Source organism: Protopterus annectens, chromosome 10.part0, assembly GCF_019279795.1.
Source record: "Protopterus annectens isolate FY-2018-M chromosome 10.part0, PAN1.0, whole genome shotgun sequence".
NCBI classification, from domain to species: domain Eukaryota; kingdom Metazoa; phylum Chordata; order Ceratodontiformes; family Protopteridae; genus Protopterus; species Protopterus annectens.
Window position 1 is genome coordinate 1,413,370,078 of NC_056744.1, and position 5,735 is coordinate 1,413,375,812.

The 5,735-nt window shown below is 37.0% G+C and overlaps 1 protein-coding gene across 1 annotated transcript in view; it reads left to right on the forward strand.

Annotated features, from left to right (window-relative positions):
- Positions 1 to 1,275: 1,275 nt before the first annotated feature.
- Positions 1,276 to 5,735, forward strand: part of LPAR3 (lysophosphatidic acid receptor 3) — a 510,774-nt gene continuing 506,314 nt past the window's right edge. The window contains exon 1 of the mRNA XM_044086037.1: positions 1,276 to 1,484. The gene's annotated coding sequence lies outside the window, so the exon portion shown is untranslated. The remainder of the gene's footprint in view (positions 1,485 to 5,735) is intronic.

Consider the following 5,735-nt stretch of genomic DNA (forward strand, 5'->3'; position numbering starts at 1 on the left):
GCTGTTTGGAAAATATCTAGTTATTTATTATGCTTAAGCTGGTCCCATATCTGCTAATCAGTAACGTAAAAAAGCATTTAATAAGGGAAAAGGGACATCATCACCCAATCCAGGGATATTAAAAAGGAAGTAATACAGCTATTTTAAAGTCACACCGAGACAGTATTTAACGCAGTATAACATATGACTTGCAGGCATGCTACCTGTTTTCTTTGTTGACTTCTGCCTAATGTTCCTTGAAATGTTTTAGTTTTCCCTAGCAGTTAGCTATATAATTTTTAGCAGGTGGAACACTTCTGTTGTCCTTACAGCCCTGCTGAAATGGGTAAAGTTCCTGTTGATACCACTTAAAATTGGCAGTTTGCTGAGCATGTCTTGTCATGTTTTTCCTGATAGATTGCAGTGGTATTTCCTGTTATTTTACCTGCCCTTGAAGCTGCACCTTATTCTAAGTTTCTCTGTCTGCATGCTACTACACAAACACACTTAAAGGACGAGTCATGGATACTTTTGAATTTTGTGTTCTTTTTTTCCAAACTTCATCACTGCTGCCTGTCTTTTGACATCTACGCCCATATAAAACAGAATCAGTGGTTACAAACATTCCATTTACCACTCATACTGTTCCAGAACACACACACACACACACACACACACACACACACACACACACACACACACACGCGCGCACACACACATTCACACAAGCATATACACCTGAATATATTAAAACAAACAGAGACCAAGAGATACTCTATACACTAGTTCTCAACTTCTTACCTTCAGAAGCAGGGACAAATACAGAAATAATTAAGAACGCTCAGGAGCACCTTTTAAAATATTAGTACTATTAACTTCTGAAGCAGGCAAAATAAGAGACTGTGAAGAACATGCCTTTTCTGAAGTAAAAGACACCTATAACTCTAAATATTGTAATTATTTAAAGTGTAATCCACAAATTTTCTTCCCCAAATTGACAGTTTTAAGTGAGTCTAAGGGACAGATTAAAATTTTGAGCCAAAGTCTAGGTCATTTTGAAAATCAGAGACAGACAAGATGTACACTCTGTGCTGTTGCTGTTATTTACTTGACAAAAAAAATGAATGCTACTATAATTGAAATGAAATTACTTTTGTAAACGTCCTTGTCTCAGGACAGTTAGTGTCTACTTCCCTAACCTTTTTACTGTAGGCACGGCTGTCTGCTAATCAAAAGCCTTGTAACTGAGGCCACACCTCCCTAAAGATATTGGCTACAATTCATTTTTGTCTTTTCTTCCATGAACGACAGAGGCAACATCTAACTCAAGAGATCAAGTGAAGCCAAGGCTCAAGACAGAAAACCAGTGGGGTGTCAAAAGTCACTCTGAAGAAACTGGAGCTAATGTGCTATACAAACTGAGGAAAGGGAAGCCCCCCACACAGCAGAATAAGCTGCCAACTGTTTTATGACTGGGCACTCAACACACAATCTGGAAACATCTGGTAAGTCCTCTGCAGGCTGTCATGAAGACACTTCTGTGGCACTCTAGCTACTGAATCTGTGAGGTAACTCTTGCTGCAGATTAAGAAAATAAGTGCATGTTTGTAAGGGTGTGTGTGTGTGTTTGCTGGGCTGAACTTACTACAGGGTCACATTAGCAGCATGAAAGAAACAGAAAGTAGGCAAGATAAGCAATTATGCTGCAGACAGTGTTTCCCAGACCCAGTCTGCAGTACATAATTAAAAGGGCACAGATTCCTTTTGGTTTATTCTTGGATAATTTCTAACCACTGATTCTGTTTTATATGGGTGTGGATGTCAAAAGACAGGCAACAGTGATGAAGTTTTGAAAAAGAAGACAAAATTCAAAAGTATCTGTGGCTCTTTCCTTTAAGTGGGAACAGAACTGCTGAGAAATTATCAAAAAGAAAATAGTTTATCAAAACCATTTAATTTTAACTTTTACTCTTCATGGAAGGTGTGAAAAAATCTTTTTGCTGTGTTAACCTTTACTAGTTTATAAGCACTGGCCCTGAACATTTGTTCATAGTACCTTTCAATGTTTATTTTAAGCAACTGTGCATGAGAGTGTGAGGTGGAGAAAAAGAAACATGGTTTGGTTCATCCTTCATGCAATAAGTCTTTAATGTTCATGCAGTTTTCATGGGTAAAGGTAGGCTTGTTTTAAGGTCTGAGGAGTGACAGGACTTGCATAATCAGTATCATGTGAGTTAAGTTTTAAGGTATGCAATAAAATATGAGTTTCTTAATGTCTGTCTTGTGTGATAAAACCTGCTGAGTCACACGGCGTCTTTTAAAGCTTGAGATACAGTACAATGCGGTCAAAATTCAGGTCAGCAACAGTTTTCATTTTTGTTTATTTAAGATCCATTAACCTCCCATTTTTAATAGTTACCTGTGTTGTACTGACAAAATGCCTTAATCATCTGCAGTAAAGTGAAACATGTGGACTGCAGAGCAAGAATTAAAACAATTCTTTATAATTCTCTGTAATAACGTGTGTTGCACAAGCTTTCTACCTTACTTTTTACTGATTTTTAATGTACACTGTCAGTTGTAATATAGAGGTGTATCTTTTATTTTGTAATTATTACAATTTATTGAATGTTTAAGCCGCACTTATTTATAGCAATAATCTGGCACTTGTAATCTTTGTGTACAAAGCTAAGGAAAAATAGGTGCATAGGATTTATGTGTTTTTTATCACATCTAAATTGAATGAATCAATGTATTATGAATATATATTTTGTTATTATTAATTACCCCTAATCTGAATGAACTGATGAGGGGTGAATGAACACTGACTAAGGCCAGCTGGCATCTGGAGTGCACAGCATGGTTAGCAGAACTAGGAGCTACTGAAATGATCTGCGCATTGTGCAGATTATAACTAAAGCTGGAACTGGAATAATGGATGAAGTGCTTGTCTTACACAAGACAAAGGAAGAGCAGTCTGGTACCAGACTGAAAACAGGATCATGGAAATGTAGATTCAGGGGGTATGAGGAACGGGTCTCTTGTTAATTCATCGAATGCTTAAAAAAGCGAACGATGATTTAGCAAACCCATGTAAGCAAAAGCTTAAAATCTCGAATGCTTAGAACAATGATTTTTTTCCAAGGGAAAAAAAAAAATCACTGTTCCACAAAAAAAAAAAAAAAAAAAAAAAAAAAAAATTAAAACATTACATAAAATGGGGGGCTTCATCCCCACACCCCCCTACTTAAATATACCAACTCCGAGATCATCCTACAGTGACAAAAATGGCAAAGTAATGGAAGCAGCCAAGCAATTTCTTTTCCAGGGAAAAAATTTGCTTATATGCCGTTTCGTTATTTTGCCTTTTCGTGCTTTCAAGTTCATCAAGACACATTCGAAAGAATGCGTCTTCGATCATTTAATAGGAACCCATGAGGAACTGGTATATGGGCACCCATACAACCTATATGTTCTAGGAACTGGAAGACAAGTGGATTTATAATATGCACTCTGCTCATTAATAAGGGAAAGTAAAAAGTAAACATTGGGGGTTTGAAAAGAATGAAGGAGGGTGATCAGGAGGGGCTGCTGCCGCTTGTCGAATCTTTCTTTTGGACAACATATTATATTAATGATGTGTCAGTGTCTTTTTTAGTTCATTCTGATGGTTAATGCTTGCTTAATTTCAATAATATTCTTCCTATAAGTAGTTGTTCTCTTCTGCCCCAGCACTAATATAAAAGTTCAGATACAGCATTATAGTTTATTTAAGCTACATCAGTGGGGCTCAGAAGCCTCTCTCAGATGTGGTCTGATCATGTAAAAGAAACTTTTCACCACTTATGCCCTCTGTCAGCCATGTTCATTCTTGCTTTTCCTAGAGCTTCAGTGTAATCTTTCCCAGAGCAACCTTTATGATCATTTTAAAGTCCAATGCCATTTTTTTTTATTGTGAAGTATCAGAGATCTATCTTCCCTCTTTGTAAACATGCTGTATCCTAAGCAGTGTTTATTGCACAATGTATACTCAGCTATATCATCATTCACTCAGTCAGAAGAATATCAAACAAATATCAGACTGGTTCTCACACACCTCAGAGGCTATGTGCGTGACTGCAGTAACATAATCTTCAACTAAAGAATAAAACAAATCTTATTAAAGAAATCTTCTAGGCTTCCTTGGTGATTATGCATTTATTTTTAATCAGAAAATTGCAAATGAACCAGGGTACCTATGGAGAGAAAACAGACAAGTACTGTAAATTGAAAATAGGCTTGTCTGCATTTTCAGCAAACATAATAAATTGATATACAGATGACACAGCATTTTCAAGTGCTGGTTCTTAAAGCATATTATGAAGAATCATGTCATAATGTCTTTACTTTGCTTCCATTGCTAAATTACCCTAAGTTGCAGTAAGATGTACACCCCCTTGTTTCTCCTTCCAATTTGAGTGAAATTATTACCCCTTAAAGTACCCATATCCTGATTTTCTGTTTCTTATGCCATCACCCATTTGTTAATGGTTTTTTTCCTTACCTTTGTTACCCCACTGTTGTTTTAACTTTGTGCCACTTTACTTCCCTCATGGAGTAGCTGCAGAAATACTTACACATTGTCTCTCTTTTATCTAGTTTTCTTCTTAGTAGTTTGGTTTCAAAAACAGCTATACTCTTCAGTAAGCGTGTATATTACCAAGTGCACACCATATATTGTATGCTAAAGTCTTTACAGAATTCTTAATATGCTTTCAACAACTGTAACTTAGTAAGTATTAATGCATGGAATGATTGCATAACTATGCTATCAGATTATATGTGATGATCTTTTTGCCTCATGCTACAGCTGAAAATCGGCAATGCACAGGTGGTCACCCGGTTAAAGTATAAACCCATAAACTCACCACCTAAAAAATCTTCCATAAAACATTCTCTGTATTAACTGATTCACTTAATACAATTATTCAGGTGTGGGTATGTGGTTTTATTCAATGCTCATTAATAAAATAAACAAAAAAAGTCTTCCTCTAAGAAGAAACAATTGAAGGCTAGAGACACTGGGGGGGGGGGGGGATGCTAACGTAGAGAATATTATATAAGTTGCTACTTGGTATGATCCTGTCATGGCAAAGTATATGGACTGGTGAGAATATCTATATAGACTGCACTGTAACACTGTTGTTGCTGTTGTGTCTTTCGGCTTTTCCCGGTTAGGGGTCGCCACAGCGGAACTCCGGTCCGCTAATGACTGGTAGTTGAATTTTATGTGCCGAGTTACCAGTCCTGACGCACAACCTTCAACGAAGGTACACGCATGTCTCCACGTAGAAGACGCTCTAGCTGAGAATCGAACCAGACAGCGTCTTACTGTGAGGCAACAATGCTACCGCAGCACCTGGACTTTAAATCCACTGTCTAACTCCAGGACAAATTTACATTTCTGTCCCCTGTCATGTCTGTCTTCCTCCATCTTCTACAATCAATATGTTGTTAACTGCATGTTTCACCCCTTCATCTGTAAGGCAGAATTGAAATGGAGATTTACTTTTTATGCTGAATCATTTCCCAGCACAGGAGTACAGGCAATGGTTTAGGATTCAGAACAATGTGAAATCAAAATTCAAGTCAGTAACAATTTTTATTTTTATTCAAGATCCATTAATATTCAAGATCCATTAACCTCCCAATTTCTAATAGTACCATGTTTCTTCACTGTTCACCCTTGAAATGTTGACAGTGCCTACAGTAATGGA